Genomic DNA, 17881 nt, shown 5'->3' with positions numbered 1-17881 from the left:
TAGAAAGTAAAAGCATTGTGAATCTGAATGCCACCCATTTCCCAAAGTGTAGTGTGGACATTAATATTTTAAATTTTACAGGATCAGATCCTTTTTTAATTAAGGCATTCTAAAGGTTTTTGTTTTATGAGAAATAGTTGCACTCATATTCAGTCTTAGAATTAGACATTGGTACATTTTTGTTTTTTAAAAAAATTCCAACATGGAAAAGAACTGAAACCAGTTGCATGAAAGTCCAGCTTGCATTATTTTTCTTGGTATCTTAATAGGTAAAGTAGGCATTCAGGATGGCATTCTTGCCTATAGTTTGACTAATGAAACTCTGTTTGAGTTGATAGTGTAAAATGGTAAGGGCCTTCTAGTCTTTTCAAAACTGATGGTAACACTACATACCTATAAGAATAGCCAAAACTAAAAAAGAATGGCTCAAATCAGGAACAGTGAGAACACCAAAGACTGATGAGATGTGAAGCAATAGGAACTCTCACTCATTGCTGATGGGAGTGTAAAGTGGTCCAGCCACTTTGAAGAAGTCTGGCAGATTGTTACAAAACTGAACCTAATTTTTACCATGTATTCCAGCAGTTGCCCTCTTTGGTATTTACCAAAATGAGTTGGAAGACTTCTATCCAGACAAAAACCTGCATACAGATGCTAATAACAGCTTTATTCATAATTGGGAGGACTTGAAAGGAGCCAGAGTATCCATCAGTAGGTGGATGGATGAACTGTGGTCTATTCCAACAATATGGAATGTTATGCCCTGCTATAAAGAGAAATGAGCTGTCAGACCATGAAAAGACACGGAGGCACATTACGTCTGTATTACTAATTGAAAGAACCAATCTGATGAAAAGACAACAGTTTAACTGTATGTTTCCAACTCTATGACATTTCAGAAAAGGCAAAACCCTGTAGAGAACAAAAAGATCAGTGCTTGCTGGAAGTGGGGTGGAGGGATAAACAGACAGAGCACAGAGGATGTTTAGGGCCATGAAAATACGCTGTATGCTACTCTAATGATGCATATGTGTCATCATGCATTGTCCAAACCCATAAAGTGTACAGAACCAAAGGTGAGCCTTAAGGTTAGCTAGGGATGATGTGTCAGTGTAGACCCTTCAATTTAAGCAATGTGCCATCTGGTGAGGGATTTGAACAAGAAGGGGACCATGTGTGGTGGGAGTAGTTATATGGGAAGTCTCTGTACTTTGTCTCAATGTTTCTGTGAACCTAAAACTGCTCTAAAAATAAATTCCTAATGAGAAAAAAATATTTTAAAAAATCAGTGGAGTTTGAAAAAGGTTAATACTAATTTCTTTTCATTTATAAATTTATTGGTGTTCATTTTTGCCAACATATAGAATAACACCCAGTGCTCATCTTGTCAAGTACCCACCTCAGTGCCCATCACCCAGTCACCCCCAACCCCTGCCCTCCTCCCCTTCCACCACCCCTAGTTCGTTTCACAGAGTTAGGAGTCTTTCATGTTCTATCCCCCTTTATGATATTTCCCACCCATTTTTCTCCTTTTTCCTTTATTCCATTTCACTATTTTTATGGTCCCTAAATGAATGAGACCACATAATATTTGTCCTTCTCTGACTGACTTATTTCACTCAGCATAATACCCTCCAGCTCCATTCACGTTGAAGCAAATGGTGGGTATTTGTTGTTTCCAATGGCTGAGTAATATTCCATTGTATACAGAGACCACAACTTCTTTATCCATTCATCTTTCGATGGACACCAAGGCTCCTTCTACAGTTTGGCTATTGTGGACATTGCTGCTAGAAACATCAGGGTGCAGGTGTCCCGGAGTTTCATTGTATCTGTATCTTTGGGGTAAATCCCCAGCAGTGCAATGGCTGGGTCATAGGGGAGATCTATTTTTAACTCTTTGAGGAACCTCCACACAGTTTTCCAGAGTGGCTGCACCAGTTCACATTCCCACCAACAGTGCAAGAGGGTTCCCCTTTCTCCACATCCTCTCCGACAATTGTGGTATCCTGCCTTGTTAATGTTCCCCATTCTCACTGGTGTTAGGTGGAATCTCATTGCAGTTTTGATTTGTATTTCCCTGATGGCAAGTGATATGGAGCATTTTCTCATGTGCTTGTTGGCCATGTCTATGTCTTCCTCTGAGATTTCTGTTCATGTCTTTTGCCCATTTCATGATTGGATTGTTTGTTTCTTTGCTGTTGAGTTGAATAAGTTCTTTATAGATCTTGGATACTAGTCCTTTATCTGACACATCACTTTCAAATATCTTCTGCCATTCTGTAGGTTGTCTTTTAGTTTTGTTGACTGTATACTTTGCTGTGCAAAAGCTTCTTATCCTGAAGAAGTCCCAATAGTTCATTTTTGCTTTTGTTTCTTTTGCCTTCATGCATGTATCTTGCAAGAAGTTACTGTGGCCGAGTTCAAAAAGGGTGTTGCCTGTGTTCTCTAGGATTTTGATGGTATCTTGTCTCACATTTAGATCTTTCATCCATTTTGAGTTTATCTTTGTGTATGGTGAAAGACAGCAGTCTAGTTTCATTCTTCTGCATATGGATGACCAATTTTCCCAGCACTATTTATTGAAGAGACTGTCTTTTTCTAGTGGATAGTCTTTCCTCCTTTTTCGAATATTAGTTGACCCTAAAGTTGAGGGTCTACTCCTGGATTCTCTATTCTGTTCCATTGATCTACGTGTCTGTTTTTGTGCCAGTACCACACTGTCTTTATGACCACAGGTTTGTATTCCAATCTGAAATCTGGCATTGTGATACCCCAAGCTATGGTTTTCTTTTTTAAAATTCCCCTGGCTATTCAGGGTCTTTTCTGATTCCACACAAATCTTAAAATAATTTGTTCCAACTCTCTGAAGAAAGTCCATGGTATTTTGATAGGGTTGCATTAAATGTGTAAATTGCCCTGGGTAACATTGACATTTTCACAATATTAATTCTGCCAATCCATGAGCATGGAATATTTTTCCATGTCTTCCTCAATTCCTTTTAGAAGTGTTCTGTAGTTTTTTCCTTTACCTCTTTGGTTAGGTTTATTCCTAGGTATCATATGTTTTTGGGTGCCATTGTAAATGAGATTGCCTCCTTAATTTCTCTTTCTTCAGTCTCATTGTTAGTGTATAGAAATGCCACTGATTCTGAGCATTGATTTTGTATCCTGCCACACTGCCAAATTGCTGTATGAGTTCTAGCAACATTGGGGTGGAGTCTTTTGGGTTTTCTACATAGAGTATCATGTCATCAGTGAAGAGGGAGAGTTTGACTTCTTCTTTGCCAATTTGAATGCCTTTTATTTCTTTTTGTTGCCTGATTGCTGAGGTTAGGACTTCCAGTACTATGTTGAATAGCAGTGGTGAGAGTGGACATCCCTGTCTTGTTCCTGATCTTAGGGGAAAGGCTCCCAGTGCTTCCCATTGAGAATGATATTTGCTGTGGGCTTTTCGTAGATGGATTTTAAGATGTTGAGGAATGTTCCCTCTATCCCTACACTCTGAAGAGTTTTGATCAGGAATGGATGCAGTGTTTTGTCAAATGCTTTCTCTGCATCTAATGAGAGGATCATATGGTTCTTGTTTTTGCTCTTGTTGATATGATGAATCACATTGATTGTTTTATGAGGTTTGAACCAGCCTTGCATCCCAGGGAAAAATCCTACTTTTCATGATGAATAATCTTCTTAATGTACTGTTGGATCCTATTGGCTAGTATCTTGTTGAGAATTTTTGCATCCATATTCATCAGGGATATTGGTCTATAATTCTCCTTTTTCATGGGGCCTTTGTCTGGTTTTGGAATTAAGGTGATGCTGGCCTCATAGAACGAGTTTGGAAGTATTCCATCGCTTTCTATCTTTCTGAACAGCTTTAGTAGAATAGATATGCTTTTTTCTTTAAACGTTTGATAGAATTCCCCAGGGAAGCCATCTGGCCTTGGACTTTTGTGTCTTGAGAGGTTTTTCTCTTGGGAGGTTTTCTATCTCTTCCAGTTCCAGTTTTGGTAGTTTGTGGCTTTCCAGGAATGCATCCATTTCTTCTAGATTGCCTAATTTATTAGCGTATAGCTGCTCATATGTTTTTTAAATCGTTTGTATTTCCTTGGTGTTGGTAGTGATCTCTCCTTTCTCATTCATGATTTTATTGAGTCTTCTCTCTCTCCTTTCTAATTAGGCTGGCTAATGGTTTATGTATCTTATTAATTCTTTCAAAGAACCAACTCCTGTTTCTTCGTTGTTTTTTTTTTTTTTTTTGTTTTGTTTTTTGTTTTTATCTGTTCCAAGGTCTTCTGGTCTCTATTACATTGAGTTCTGCTTGAATGTTTATTAACTCTTCTTCTGCTGGGTGTAGGATCTATTTGCTGTTTTTTCTCTAGCTCCTTTAGGTGTAAGGTTAGCTTTTGTATTTGAGTTCTTTCCAGTTTTTGGAGGGATGCTTGTATTGCGATGTATTTCCCCCTCAGAACTGCTTTTGCTGTATCCCAAAGAATTTGAATGGTTGTATCTTCATTCTCATTAGTTTCAATGAATCTTTTTAATTCTTCCTTATGTTCCTGGTTGACCCTTTCATCTTTTAGCAGGATGGTCCTTAACCTCCACATTTTTGAAATCCTTCCAAACGTCTTCTTGTGATTTAATTCTAATTTCAAATCATTCTCTGTCTGAAAATATGCAGGGGACGATCCCAATATTTTGGTATCGGTTAAGACCTGATTTGTGACCCAGTATGTGATCTATTCTGGAGAATGTTCCATGTGCACTTGAGAAGAATGTGTATTCAGTTGCATTTGGACATAAAGTTCTGTAGATATCTGTGAAATCCATCTGGTCCAGTGTATCATTTAAAGCTCTTGTTTCTTTGGAGATATTGTGCTTAGAAGACCTATCGAGTGTAGAAAGTGCTAGATTCGTCATAAGCCAGTCACGAAGCACCTCGGGGTTACCTCGGGGTTACACAGGTATACTTATACCATAGGTCAGGATCCTGGGTGCCGTTGTAATGGCTGCAGCTGAGGCCAAAACGAGGCAACGCAGTCTCATTCTAAGTATAACAGGAAATAATTGGCTAGTTTTACTACAGAAGGTGACAATGTGTGCCTCTTGGAGCATTTCCACCCCATCGTGGTGCCCCCATTGAAATGAGGACAGAGGGAACGTGCTATTGCGATATTACATTGCTGGAACCCAGGCAACATTCAACTGGTACTCCATGGTTCATTAAACCCCTTCTGGTCAATCTTCCATCCTTATATTTGTGCCTCAGATACACAGGATACCAGCCCACGTGCATTATAAATATCATCCATAGACACATGATGTGCCTAGGAAGTAGATTCTAGCCTGATCCCCACAGGGCAGGTTGGGAAACTGTGGACTATTTGATAGACCCAGTGGGTTAGGTAGGACACAGCACTGGGAAAACAGAGAAATAAAGGTCTGAATTCAGCTCCGTGTTCTCAAAGGTAGACCTTACTTGCATGTTCAGAGGGATGTGTCTTGGTATTTTTTAGCTCATCGTGTACAGTTAAGATGACATTGGGTAAGCATGCATCTGCTAAGAAGGGGCTCTGGATAGGTCTGACTGAAGGAAGGGGCCCAGGTCCTTGAATCTTGAAAAAGTGACTTCACTTCCTTGGTGACAGGCCCACAAATGATGTGGAACTCTGGTAACCAGGAAACTATGGGAACCAGGTCCCGCTTTCCAGTTCACTTAACTGGAGATGGTCAAGAGAACAAGATGTTCTATTACTCTTGTCCTACTTTCAGGTCCTCTGAGTCCAGAGTGAGAGATTTTCATGTCGCTGTCTATGTCAGCTCAGCCCTCTTCTCCAGCGCTTCTGGCTATGTGGCAGGAGACATCAACAGGTACCACAAGGCAACCTGGGGCAGCCCACTGGTGAGGAGACCACACTGTGATCTCAGCTGAGCAGGATCACACCTCTTACACCTCACTGTGTGTGTCTGTGAGTTTATGTGTGTCTGGGTGTGTGTGTGTGTGTGTGTGTGTGTGTGTGTGTGTAGAGGGGACAGAGGAGAGGAACATGCCCTTACAGGGCACAGACCAGCTTCCAGGAGTTGTAAGCCTGATACATCTTTTGTGCTCAGACCCCAGGTCATAGCAGGCATGATGAGAAGGTGAGTTCTGGGCACCAAGCTCAACTTCCAATATATTAGTCATGAGCCCAAGAGCTTCTTTCACCTGGCTTCCTCCTTGCCAGATGTCTCCACAGATGCCCCTCTGGCCTGAACAGGAGAATGTAATTTCTAATAGGGGTGTCCCCTTGGGGGTGATGTCGAGGGAGGACCCTAATGTCTCTTGGCCCTGTATATACGGGGCACTGTATTTGCAGAGCTGCACCCAGGAGATCTTGGAGGAGATGGTCTGAGGCTTCAACTATTCCAACTCCCTAGACAATTATCAGGTGCACCAGAGAAACAAGGATCAGTGCTGTTCTGAGTTGAGAAAGAGAAGAGGGCTCACCACAGAAATATGGCACCCACACAAATATGGAGAGAAAACTGGGGCCCTCCAATAGTGTTTCCACATGAGTGTCCCACCGGCCCAACCGTAGAGACCTCTGAACCTCCACGCCTATCCTCCAGCTACATATGATGTGGGAAGACACTCTTCACCTGTATTGGAATGGTGCAGAATATATTTCATGTTTTTTAGGAGTTGGTGGGGGGGGGTGTGTTTTCACAAAGCCATGAGTATCTTTCGTTTTACTTCTGTTTTTATCATTTCATGTACTCCTCCCAGCTATCATGTGTAGAAGCCAGCTCCACTGTCCCTGCAGACCTTCTCCGAGCCTTTCCAAATCACCACACTAAAGAGGGTGATTTAACACAAAAGGGTGTGATGAAGCCATTGTGTATGTTTTCATATAGAATGTTTATATAGTTTCCCTCTATAGGTTCTCTCTATACGTTTCTCTATAACATGTCATCTCTCAGAACACATCAAATCATTGTAGGCCCAACAGGACAAGAGCTGTATCCCTATAGATCTTCGTAGTAGTTCATAAATGAGGCTGTCTGCCACATGGATTCAGACTTTCGAGACCCTTGGCACTTGACCTGATGCCATTCTCTTGCCATTTCTGCAGTGCTGCAAGGAACACCTTATGTGTCCCCACAGACTGTTTTGGTTGCTAGATCTGCCATAACCTGGAACCCCAGATTAGGGGGAAGGCCTCTGATGCCTCCTGGCACCAGTAGCTGGCTCTTTTTGTAATGAAGAGGAGTTTGTAACTCATCCAGGAGATCTTGGATGAGTTGCTCCAAGAGTTGAACTCCTCCATCTCCTCTGACAAGCACAGGGGCATCAGGCCACCAACTACATCCATTGAAGGTCTGCGGTGAGAACAGGTCCACATTCATGGTCAAACTCAAGACACAGAGATGATCAGGGCAAAACCAGAACACAGACTAGAAACAACTGATGCCCTTGGGCCTTGCAGGAGAAAGTAGTTTTCCCCTGACCCTTCATCCCTATGTCAGGAACAGACCAAGCCACATCAGCTTAAGGGAAACCCCATGCAGCTCACGCTCTGGTCTCTTCTCAGCTGCAATGTATGTGATCTTGAGCAGCATTTGAGGGTCTAGCCCTCTGTGTTCTGTGTGAGGCCATAACTGAAGACTCAATGGCATACTGGTCTTCATAAAACTATTAGTTGAGAAGAATGCTGTTATTGCCCAGCTAACAGAATGTGTTGAAGTTACTAATGGTTTACGATGTCTTCCCTAAAACCAATGATACTTTGAAGCCTCAAACCTTTTTCTGTGTGGGCACTCAAGTCCCTTGTCCTGTACAACTTCCCAAGGGGAAGGGAGTCTCTGGTCTGAGAGGCAGACCCTGATCTTCGCAGTGGTTCTTGGTTTGGAAGCTGACTACAGTGCTTCTCCTTGTGTCTCTGGTGTGAAAAGGAATCAACCCTATTCCTGGGTGAGGCCAGGACCATGCTGATGCTCAAAGAAGGGAAAATGGATAATTTTGTACAGTCCTTGGTAACATCCTTCCAGGATAGAAGCCTCGCAAACAACCCAGTCATTTCCTGTATCTACCAGGTGTTCATCACAGCCCAACAGGTCCTGGGCCAGCAATTCCCCAAGTGAGTGACCACCCCATATGCAGCATGGCGGAGGGGGAAGCCTTGCCTCTACTACCGGTATGTTTTGGGAATGTCACTGCACCTCTCTGAGCTTCCTTTTGCTCCTCTGAAAAGTGCTGTGGTAAGAGGATGAACCTCATCGGGCTACTGTGGAAATCCTGAGAGAAAACATGGCATAGACTTATCTGGTGCCTGGCTCTGTAGAAAGGGCTGCTGGGCATCTTCATGTGTAGCAGTTTTCTCTCCACAGCTAAGAAGGTCTCCACAGCAACCCCCATGGGCCTGTGGCACTTCTGGTTTTACAGAAACACATGCAAAGCAGGCAGTTTTCCTGTATGCAAAGGACTTCTGAGATTCCATCTACTGGTCCTGATACTCTGTCCTCATAAGAGTAGACGTCACTGGGGGAAGGCAGCGCAGCTCAAGTTCCACTCAGTATACGGAAATTGCTGGTTGGGATTCCTTCATCCAATAATACATATTAAGCACCTTGTATTGCAGACACATTTCTATTCAGTGAGATAATTGAAGGAATAAAGAAGGTACAGTGTCTCGGTCCCAAGACTAATCAGAGTGTCAGACAATCACTCTGTATGTCATAGGCACACATGTCCATAGTTTTTTAGATGTGACATCTTCATGGCCGCCTCAAGGAATGAGTGGATCCACCCATATCTGGACCATTATCATGGACCATAAGATCAAGTAAGGGCACTGAGTGGCTCATTCAGGTAGGCCTCTGCCATGAGGTCAGGTCGTTATCCCAGGGTCCTGTGTTTGAGCCCTCCATTGGGCTCCCTGCTCAGTGGGGAGCCTGCTCACCATGCTTATTCGCTCACTCGCTCGCTCTAATAAATATCCTTAAAAATTTTGGGGAAAGATCAAGTAAAACTTTGATCTTTGGATCCTGAAGGAGAACATTAATTTCTCCACAGAGCATGTTGGGAGACTAAGGGTTTGTGGCTGGGGAGTAACTCAGACCCATGGATCTCATAGGTCTCTTGAGTTCCATTGGGAGGGTTTCATTTTTGGGGCTTCCTGTGAAGAGGGAAATGAGTCAAAGGGAGCTGTAGATGAGGTCCCAAGCCCTCTGGGAAGCAGAGCACAGTCTGGGCTGAATTGGTGCCTCAAACATCCATCCCTTCAACTGTCCCATCTTGCTCTTCCTGCACCTCTCTATACCACCTCTTCTGACCTCCACAACTGGGGCCAAGAACAAAACTTTGGTGAGCAGACCACTCACCAATCTGCCACAAACCTAAGCCCTGATACTGGTGTGCATGAAGGATGCAGCAGACGAGGCCCTTGACCATTGAGAAAACAGGCTAAGTAGAAAAACAAGACTCATACAGGTTTTCTGGACGACCAGATCATCCACTGCAAGGACAGCGACAGGGGGTTGGAAATCATGCTGGGGACATTCTCTGGGGCCCACACAGACAGAATGGTGCTATGGAAGTACCATGTGGCATGAAAGGCCATGCTCTGATGTTGCTCCACATATGACTCTCCCCAGCACTCTCTCTCCCATCTTGGGTACCTTGCCTGACCAGAAACTGCAGAACACCTGGCAGTCCCTGCACTGTGCCTGTTTCAAAGTAAAGGGGGCCTGGGTGCAGGCATATTTCCATGACTGGGACATGAATTGCCATACCCCCATTACCGTGATGCCACGGGAACTTCTGCAGCTCACTGAGGCAGACACAGAGTCAGAGGGTAAGGGGGATTGCAAGCTGGGAAGACTATCTGCGATGCGGTTCAGGGACTGGGGGTTTCTCTATCAGCCATGGAATCTGCCCTGTTTTTGGAAGGGCATGGGGCAAGTCAGTCTTGTGGACAAACATTTCTCTTTCTCCTGTCCCAGTGCCAGCTCCATGGCTCCTTCCAGCATCTCCTCCATCAGCTGTTCCAGATCTGGAACAAGAGCTCATGTCTTCTTCTGCATGTGTACCAGGTCATGAGCTGCAGTCAGTTCAACCACCAGCTTTCCTGGGAATTGTAACTTCTTCCCTAAACATAGAGACAGAGCCACGTCCAGCCCCAGAGGCGACCTGCCACTGGTGCATAACTCCTGAGCACCAGCTACATGAGGAAAAGCCCGGTCTCATGGACTTCCCTCCCAAGCTGGTGGCAGAGCAATTGACATCCGTAGATGTGGTGAGCAGCTGGGCTCCCAGGACGGGGCCAGGGCTGGCTTTCTTTCTGCTGTCATCTGCCCCAGACCTGCCCTTCCCTGATGTGGGCTTGTATGGTCAGGGTCCAAATCTCAGCTCCATCACTTACGAACCACATCAACCCGTCCTGTTCCTCAAACCCTTGCTTTCACTGTCCAGCTGCAGACTTTGAAGACAGACCCTGGCAAGGACTGATGCAGAGTTCCTGTGTCAATTAAATGAGCCAGAACTGATAGGCGAATGGGCAGGCACTGGTCCTTGGGTGGAGGAGGGCAACTCACTGTGTGCGGCCAAGCCCACGGCTCACCCACACAACTGCCTTGGAGGCCGAGCAACCTACATTCATTAGTCATCTAATGTGTGAAGTACAGGGCAGGGAGACAAACCTGTGGTTGTACCTCTCTCTGTGAGAATGTGCTGCTGAAAGGGGAGTAGGACCAGAGGCATGAACACTGGGAGGGGAAGATGCCCCTCTGAGGAGCCCCCTTGAACTGCCACCTGTAACTTGAAGTTAGTGGGGATGATCAGGGCACAAATGCCCTCCTTCCTCTGCTCCCCCCCGGCAGTATCTGCTCCTCATTCATCCTGTACTGTGCTCCCTCAGGGAAGAGGAATGGAGTGCAATCCAGGGACTCTAACTGGGTTCAGGCCACTTTCTGCGCTTGCCGAGCCCCAGCTCTGACATGGGATGCCTACGTAGGACATGAATCTTGCATGTGAAATGGCTGTGAGAGCGAGCGTCCCCCTATTCAAGGATCTGTTCAAGAAGCTGCTGCCCCAACAGTGCCTGAGCTCCATTTGCTCCAAGCGAAATGAACCTGGAAATGAGCACCTGGCATGCACAGTCCATGCCACCATCACCCAGTTCAACGACGTGTCCAACTGCGTCATCACCACCTTCCTTGGCAACGCATGCATGATGGCCCAGGACAGGCCATGGTGGTGGAGCACTGGATCAAGGTGGCCAAGGTAAGCCTACAGGAGGCCCAGCTGACTTGCTCTCCTGAGCCTCGGGAACTGCTCTGCCCTTGATCAGTTCTCAATGTTGAAGTCTCTGGTCTGAGTTCTTCTTTCAAGGGGCATGCTGACCTGTCCTTGCATGGCCCAATGTTGGGATGCTCAGTTCCTACATGACTCTTTCCTTGGAGTGAAGGAAAATGCCCCCTCTCCCCAGCAGTGCTCCTCGCTGGGTCTTCCACCTGCCCTTCTGTAGGTCTCTAGACATCTGTCTCATCCAGGAGAGGAGACTGACACTGAAGAAGAGTGCAGCTCTCCAGGATATTGGCTCCTGCTATCCACCTGACAGCTCCTTCTCTTCCATCCCCAGGCCTGTCAAATCTTGCGGAACTACTCTTCCATGCATGCCATCATCTCTGCTCTGCAGAGTGCCTCAATTCACCGACTGAAGAACACATGGACCAAAGTTTCCAGGTAAGGCGTCCTCTCTCCAGAAGGACCATGAAGGATGAGGGATGTCCCATATGCCTGTCCTTTTCACCCCCCTCAGTCACCCTGGACTTCCTAGGAGGCAGCAAACCGTGAAACAGGACGTGGGGGGGGGGCAGGGGGACAGGTTATTTTCTAATCCTTTCTGGGGAATAGGCCACCATGCCTCCAAATGTCCCCATTTGGGGAGACTGGGCTGAGCTGAATTAAAAGTTTTTGGATATGAACATTATAGCAACTAAAGTCTCTTCCCAATTGAAACAAAAACTGACCAAAGGAGAGCTGTTCAATTAATAGGGGACTGGATGCAGTGGATGACCCACAAGAGAGCTCCCTCCTGTGTCCTCCAATGCCTGAGTGCTCAGAGGAACCCAAAGAAAACCCTGATCCAGCAGTTTGACTCCTTGGAGGTCTCAGATCATAGGGACTTGCACTCAACCCTACCTTAGTATTCCAACATCCATCCTGCCTTCTTTCTCTCTATTCAGGAATAACATTCGAACATTTTTAAAAAATGTGCACCAAAGACAATTCACAGAGCAGGAACCTGCTTATCAAGGTAGCATGGAAGGTGTTGGTATAGAAAGAGAAGAGGTGTGGGAGCAACAGTGTCCTTCGTGAATGAATTAGGGACTGGCCAGGAGCATTCCCTCAGGGAGTGAAGCCTTTGGCATGAATGTGGACACAGCCAGGGGTGAAAATCCACAAGGGGTGGAAAAGCAGTTGCTGCTCAACCAGAATCCCTAGGCTGGACACACAAGCTCCCTGTCACCAGCTGGTCCAGATGGGGGCCTCTACCAAACTTGAGAGCCCAGAGGACATGCCTCTGCTCAGTGAGGGATTTGGATGGGATGAGGGCCACAACAATGATGCTAGGAATAGGACACTGGGTCCTCAGGAGACCAAGGGAGGTAGCTGGAATTCTCAACCTTTCCCAGTGAGGAACCAGGCTCAGGGAGGCCAGACTGCAAGCTCAAAGTCACACAGGGAGTGAATGTTGGAGCTGAGATTGTTCTAGAATCACTCATGGCAGGCTTAAGGATAACGAAGCATGCTACCCTCTGCCTTGTGTCAGATGTCCAGCATCTGAGTCAAAGATGGTGGGGAGAAGCAGCCTGAGGTGATTATGATCTTGAGGAACTTGTCCTTAGCCCTGCAGGAACGGCCATCTAAACTTGGAACCCTGGGGGTAAATGTTCAGAGAGCATGGAAGAGGGAGTGGCAGAAGAAGCTGAGCATGCCCCAGATACATGGTCTCGAACCCAGAGGAGACGGGGGTCTTCCCTGAAAGCTGGAAGCCCCCAAATCAAGACAGGGGCCTTCCAACTCCAGCTCCGCCTCCTGTTGCCACAGCTTCTAAATCCCTTCTTTTGAAGTGACCTGGAAGAGGGTCTATAAACCTAGATACAAATATGTTTGTTGGTGGCAGGGACCCAGGGCCACATATACAATGATTTTCTAAAGCACGCCCTTTAAATGATTAGGAGGACTCTGATGTTCTTGGACGGTGAGGGAAGGGACCTTGTCTGCACCATGTGGTAAGCTGGGGTGGGCCAGGAGGCTGAAATGTTTCCCGGGGAGGATCCCAGGGGACACGAGAGAGCAGGGACTCACTCCACCCCCAACCCCCTGACACAGGGTCTCGTCCCCTTCCTTGGCACCTTCCTCACTGACCTACTCATGTGGGATGCTGCAATGGAGGAGAACCTGGAGGTGCATGAGCCTGAGGGCTGGGAAGGAGGGGCCAGAATCCTGATGTGTGGGAGCACAGAACCCCTGAACTGAGCCCTGAGCTCTCAGTCCTTGGCAAATTTTCCCCTCGTGACAGCCTCCCCGCTCCCCTGTGAGCTAGAGTTACTTGCCCATGTCTGTGATGAATAAAGGGAGGCTGCACTTAGTTCACTGGCCCTGAGATCAAATCTGCTGCCTGAATGCAAAACAGCACGAGGTTAGTCTGGGTTGACTTCAGCCTGTCCCTTTGAGATTGCCTGTGGGGGCAGAGTGAAGTCAGGATCTCTAACTTGAGCGGGCACTTAAAGAGCCTAGCATCTCTTGCCCTCCTGAGGCTTTGGCCTCCCCTTCCTGTGCTATAGGATGCCAGACCTGCCACCCCATGTCTTCCTTTCCCTGGCTCCCAGAGCCTGACCTACATTGCAGTCCTGTCATCCGGGGAGTCATGGCCCCTTGTGTGCCTGGCCTTAGTGCAACATGAGAAGGGGTGGGTATTAGCAGCCAGTAATAACCGGAGTCCTCTCACTGACAGACTTTGGTTTTCTGCTTTCCAGGGCAATGAGATCAACCACCGGAAGAAGAATAAGGTGAGGCTCTCTATGACTTCCTGTAGGAAAGGGTAGGGCTGTGGCTGTCAGAGATGTCCCCAGGAGGATCATTCCTTGCTTCCATCCCTTCATTCTCACATTTTTGGGAATAGTTTCATAATAAGGAAAAAGTCCTATATAGTTAGTGAGGACAGAGGAATGGCCATCAAGGATAACTTGCCATATCAGGGGCAGTTTATACTCACCTCTGAGAACAAGTTGGGACGAATTTGGAGGACGGGGTTGTCGCCATGTGTCAAAGACTCAGCACTGTTCCTCTGTCCCAGTGCTCAGCCCTCCAAAGACCTTGTAGCTTCCCCACCCAGGCTCTTCATGTATCCTGTCCTTCTCTTTTGGCCCAGGAATGCAGATTCATGACTGAGATCATGCTGCTCCAGGTGGCTGCAGATCATTACAACGTAGAGCCCAAGCATCCATTTAGGGCCTGGTTCCAGTCTGGGAAGTGGCTCAGTGAAGAGGAGAGGTGAGGCCCATCAGGAGCTGAGTGAGCGTAGTGGTAGTCTCCTCAGGTGGCCACTCCAGGGATCCTTCTAATATGGCTCCTGGGGCAGCCTCCAACCTTGCTGCTGGGGCACCAGGCTCCAGCTCCTTGGAAAATATCAGGAAAAACTCCTGAATTGAAGCTCCTGCTCAACTGACATGTGTCACTCTGTCCTTAGCTACATCTTGTCCTGCTAGCTGGCGCAACAAACCTAGCTCACAAACAGAAAGAACTGGCCACAGTCAACCTCAGGCCGAGCTGGTGTCCAGGGGCAACAGCGGGCATGGGACCCGACTGCTCAACACTTCCTTCCGTCTCTTCAATTATTTGGAGGACCAATATTTCATCATCTTAAAGAGTAAATGGTAGATTTCAATATTATAATATTAAAGCCTTTTTAGAGTCCAGGAGTAGTTTGGTTCTTTTACTTCCTATAGTAATCTAAAAGACTTAAAGAGTCTCATATTCATTTTCTTTTTTTCCCCCCTAAATATTCTTTATTTATTCATGAGAGACACAAGAGAGAGGCAGGCTCCCTGTGGGGAGCCTGTCATGGGACTCAAACACAGGGCTCCAGGATCATGATCTGAGACAAAGGCAGATGCTCAAACACTGAGCCACCCAGGTTACCCTCTTATGCTCATTTTAAACAGGAAATCTTACAGAGTCATCAGCTCCTGTATGTGGGAAAAAGTAGAAGATCCAGCTTCCTCCCTAGCTACGGAAGGGCATCCCCAAGCCCTCCTTTCTCAGAGGACAGTGTAAGGAACTTGGGCAAACAGCAGAAACACCTCTTCATAACTGCTGAGATTTAGAGGTTGGAGGTATTTCCACAGGAATAGCAACAATCACTGAATTGGGGGTCTTGAAGGATACCACTTGCCAGAACTACCTCCTGCCCGAGGACAGTGGCTCCCTTTGTACAGTTTAAAGGAAGGAGGACTTTTTCTTGCCACTCTTTGTGTGTAGATTATTTTGGCTTGGGTTTTAGGGTTTGACAGTTCCATTATTAGGAACGTGTAGTTGTCTAGTTCCACTTCTGGAATTGCATCAACACTAAAGTGGGGACAAACATGTAAAGAGACTATATCCTGCACATGGAAGGCATGAGGCCAGTGGAAGATAATTAGTGGATGAAATAGGGCAGGCAGGACTTTCCATCCTCAGTCTCACTCCAGGGGTTCCAACTTTCACCAGTGACCAACACTGGAATTCTCCTGGGATCCTCGTCAGTGATCTCTGAATTCCTTTCCCTCTTGGTTTTCTTGAGGGGGAAAGATATTTGTGTACATTGAAGGTCACACCTGGGCCAGGTTCCATGAACAACTGTGCTGACTTCTGAGCTAGGATTTCCTGCCTTTCTGTATTTCCTTTGGCAGCTCTCTTGAAGGCAGAAATTCCCTGAAGGCCCCAGCTTCTTGGCCGGATGCGTAGTAGCCACTCTTCCCTGGCTGGGACCTGATGGATCAGACATCGGTTGTCCCTTGCCAGAATAATGCTTTGGCCAGAGAAACCACCACACTCTCCTTGTTGGACAAGATGACTTTTAGGTCTTTGTTGTTCTGATGTCTGTGGTCCCAGACATTCACCAGTTTACATTAATTGTACACACTTACACTGTCTTGTCTGAAATTGCTAACTGAGCTTGACCTCTAACGTCTTGTACTTCGGTTATATCATGCGGTACATGAACCTTTTCTGTCAGGAGCTTTGAAATATGACGAATGAGAGAGTAGGATTCAGGGGGTTCCATGAGGTGAATGCCACCAAGCTGAGGACCTGAGTAATCAAATGGCAATAAATGTATTCTGATCAATAATTACTACGATGGGGGAAGAGTAGGGTCCCCAAGTCACCTGTCCCCACCAAATTACCTAGAGAACTTTCAAATCATCTTGAAAACCCACGAATTTGGCCTGAGATATAAAGAGAGAACAGCTGGAATGACACAGTGAGAAGAGTTCACGCTTCTATCAAGGTAGGAAGACAGAAAAAAAGTAAAGAAATAAAAAAGCATCCAAGGGGAAAAGGCCCCACAAGGAGCCAGGCTGAGGCCACTCAGCAAGTGCCCCCAGGACAGGAAAGCCCTGACCCGAGAAGCAGGAGCTTCACCAATCTTCCCGGACAGAAAGGCACTCCCAGGGAGTTGGACCAGTATCCCAGGAGGGGCCGGGATGCCCTCAGGCTCCCAGGGGCACTAATAGAGGGAGAGCGCACCAAGCACCAGCCAAGCTCCCTAAAGGGCTGCAACTAGGTAAGGTGGGGCCCAGGAGCAGCTTGGACAGCAGTTCAGGCAGCTGCTCCAAGCAGAAGGGGCTGAGCAGCCCCGGGAGTGCGATTCCAGTGGTGCAGGCCCCAGAGCCCAGGATGCTGGCGGACACAGCCCAGGATCTGGCACTGCCCTCAGGACAGCCAGGACATTCCTGCCACTGGGCAGCCCAGAGCTGTGCAGATCGGCAGCCCCCACCCCCGTAGCATCCAGGAACCTGCGGACTTAGAGCTCCATACTTACTGCGGGAGCTGAATCCAGGGCCCCAGAGCTGGCCACTGCCACTGTTGTTGTTCCTCACGGGGTCTCACAGGATAAACAACTCCTGCTGAGCCATGCACCAGGCAGAGGGCTGAGCAGCTCCCCCAGGTGCACAAACCTGGGAATCAGCAAAGCAGGCCACTCCTCCAGAAGACCAGCTAGACAGACAGGGAAAAAACAAGTTATTGACCAAGCAGCACTGGAAAGATCCAGGGGAAGTCAAGGAATTTACAGTATATAGAATCAGAGGATACTCCCCTTTGTTTTTTGTTTTCTGTTTGCTTCCCCCCCTTCTTTCTTTTTTCCTATTTTCTCTTCTATCTTTTCTCTCCTTTTCCCAATACAACTTGTTTTGGGCCACACTGCACAGAGCAAAATGACTAGAAGGAAAAACTCACCTCAAAGGAAAGAAGCAGAAACAGTCCTCTCTCCCACAGAGTTACAAAATTTGGTTTACAATTCAATGTCAGAAAGCCAATTCAGAAGTACAATTATAAACCTACTGGTGGCTCTACAAAAAAGCATGAAGGATTCAAGAGACTTCATGACTGCAGAATTTAGAACTAATCAGACAAAAACTAAAAATCAATTAAATGAGCTGCAATCCAAACTAGAGGTCCTAATGATGAGGGTTAACGAGGTAGAAGAATGAGTGAGTGACATAGAAGACAACTTGATGGCAAAGAGGGAAACTGAGGAAAAAAGAGACAAACAATTAAAAGATCATGAGGATAGATTAAGGGAAATAAATGACAGCCTCAGAAGGAAAAATCTACATTTAATTGAGTTTCCCA

The 17881-nt window shown here is 46.5% G+C and overlaps 1 long non-coding RNA gene across 3 annotated transcripts in view; it reads right to left on the bottom strand.

Moving 5' to 3' along the window:
* Positions 1–646: 646 nt before the first annotated feature.
* The window catches only part of LOC129513609 (uncharacterized), a 44944-nt gene continuing 27709 nt past the window's right edge, over positions 647–17881 (bottom strand). For 2 of the 3 annotated variants that reach the window (XR_008665267.1, XR_008665268.1), the window contains exons 4-5: positions 17070–17245; positions 647–16336 (exon numbers count right to left, since the gene is read on the bottom strand). This is a non-coding gene — a long non-coding RNA (uncharacterized LOC129513609). The remainder of the gene's footprint in view (positions 16337–17069; positions 17246–17881) is intronic. The other variant, XR_008665269.1, reaches the window with a different exon arrangement.

This window comes from Nyctereutes procyonoides, unplaced genomic scaffold (genome assembly GCF_905146905.1).
Source record: "Nyctereutes procyonoides isolate TBG_1078 unplaced genomic scaffold, NYPRO_anot_genome, whole genome shotgun sequence".
NCBI lineage: Eukaryota > Metazoa > Chordata > Mammalia > Carnivora > Canidae > Nyctereutes > Nyctereutes procyonoides.
Note: the sequence above shows the minus strand (reverse complement) of the source record. Positions and strands in the feature narration are given on the sequence as shown.